The sequence below is a fragment of the Ctenocephalides felis genome, unplaced genomic scaffold, assembly GCF_003426905.1.
Source record: "Ctenocephalides felis isolate EL2017-DRISC unplaced genomic scaffold, ASM342690v1 CF-g0.4_SCAFFOLD_01604, whole genome shotgun sequence".
Lineage (NCBI taxonomy): Eukaryota > Metazoa > Arthropoda > Insecta > Siphonaptera > Pulicidae > Ctenocephalides > Ctenocephalides felis.
The window spans coordinates 4,601,756-4,604,482 of NW_020537758.1; positions in this window are offsets into that span (position 1 = coordinate 4,601,756).

Here is a 2,727-nt window from a genome sequence, read left to right on the forward strand (position 1 = left end):
TTCAATTTTGCACAAATTTTCCATAGACTGCATTAACCTAATATTAATACTTTAGCCACCAGCGCCTTTACTAACACGGTTGCACAAATGTGAATGTTTTTACTATGCAATAAAGTTTTTATTGAATATAATCATCAATTATTAAGTATCGCATTATGCGTAATAAATATATATATATATATATATATATATATATTATTTATAATAAATATTAATTTATTATAATTATCATTATTTATAATATTGTTAGCAACAAAGTCTAATGATGGTTACGGTCTTAGTTAAGGAGATCGTTAAAGAAACTTGTTTTTTTATTTTTTTATAATTGGAAATAGTAATATATATATATATATATATATATATATACATATATATATGTATATATATATATATATATATATATATATATGTAAATACATATAATATGTATAATAAAAAAGTATGTAAATATGTATAATAAAAAAGTAATGATTATTTTTAATACAGAACGTTGACCTAAATGTCCTTTGAAGAAAACAATATTTTTATTTGGACATCATTTCAATATTTTCAAAATTATTGATCATTTATTGAAAACTAGAGAAAATGATCTAATACTTTTACTATTAGCTGTTTTAGCAAATTTTGTACAAGAAAGTAGTTATAAGCTTGATACTTAATTTAAAAAAATATTAAAGAAAAATGTACTATTTATGAAAAATCTATCAGTTAAGAGATTAAAATTGTTAAATTTACAATGCAGCAATGTTGATCCAAAAAATTTGTGCATTTGTTTATAAAATATTTTGTAACTTTTATGTCGTTTATCTAATATGAATGAAATATTTGGATAAATTGTATTAAATTATCTATGATATAGTCTAATACTATAAATCACTAGATCAGCTCTATATACTTCAAAAGTGTCCCTGAACATAGACATTAAAAATGAGTACTTTATGATGAAATGGATCAGTGGATTTATTTAGTATTTGTCTTGTAGCTTCTAAACGACTCGTTTGATATTAATGAAATATTTAGCAAATTTGCTAAAAATTAAATTACCTAAAATAATATTGTCAAACACTATAAAACTCTACAGCAACTCCGTATACTTTAAAATCGTCTCCGAACATAAATATTGTGACTGAGAATGTTAGAAGTACTTTCACTTAGGAATTGACAACTCTTTAGTTGTTTACAAATTTAGTATTTGTCTTGTAACTTCTAAACGACTTGTTTGGCATTAATGAAATATTTAGCAAGACTAAACAAAATTAAATAATCTATAATATTGTCTAAAATTATAAAATCCAAGGGCAACTTGGTATACTCTAAAATCATCCCTGAAGATATACATAGACTTAAGAAATGATAGCAGCACTTCAAAATCATCCCTAAACATCAAAAATTTTCTTTGATCTATTTGATTTTAGTATCTTGGCCTCCACTGCCAAGTCCAATATAACTTTTCAATTTCCCAACGACAATGTTAAACATAGATGGATTGTTTCAACGGTATCTTGAATGCTGTCTGCAAGATATTTATCACCTTTCTTTAGATCGAAATCAAGAGAGGTCTACTAACTAAATGGATTGCATTTCTTGTTTTGTTTCCTTGTTAACGCGTCAATATGCCACAATAGGAATAGAATAGAAACGACTCTCTTTAAGAAATCGACAAAGGTAATAGAAATAGAAAAAATTGCACTAAATACCTATCATCTATTATTTTCATCTGAAGACATTAATTGTTTCCTCCTGAGTTATGATTAATGATCCTTTGAAGTCGACACGTGTAGATCATTAAAGGCATTTTGCAAACATCTTTGCAGAACAAGAAGTGATTTATAATCGATAGGTAAAAGGATAAATGGTCAGTTGATCGATGTGCAAAAGGATAGACTTTTTGTTCGAAGAATTTTTATAAAAATAGTAACAGATATGAAAAAAATCTCTAAGAGAATCTACAGCGGTTTTGCCTAAGATCCAATTAAATCTAAAATGAAACAACTTATTACATTAGATCAGAAATATCAATTCCCTTCAGGGACGATTTTAAAGTATACCAAGTTACTTTATGGTTATATAGTATTAACCAATATTATAGACAATTTAGTTTTGAGCACATTTGCTAAATTTTTTATTAATATCATACAAATAAAATAAAAAAAGTTACATGACAAATACTAAATGAATGCATAATACATTTATCACTTCTTAAGTCTGTGTTCAGAGACAAATTTAGAGTATACAGAGTTGCTCTACGGCCTTATAGTGTTAGACAATATTATAGAAAATTTGCCAAATATTTCATTGATATCAAACAAACCGTTTAAAAGTTACAAGATAAATACTAAATGAATGCATACAGGATTTGTCCATTCCTAAGTGAATGCACTTTTAGTTGCAAGGTATGATTTCAGAGACGATTTTAAAGTATACCGAGTTGCTCTAGTGTTAGTCAATTTATAGATTATTTTCTGCAATTTTTTTCTGGCATTTTTAGACACATTTAATATATTAGTAATATTTTCTGTCATGGATGGTCAATAGAAGGAGTAAATTCGGCAAATAAATCGATACGGATATTTAAAGAATTGTTTTACCATCAGAAGAATCTCAAGATCAAGCCTTAAATAACTATATCAATATTATAACATTTTTTCTTCAAATTATTGTATTGAATAATACTAATGTTAGGTTTAATATTGCTTTAGTGTTGTATTTTACTGTGATTAATTCAAT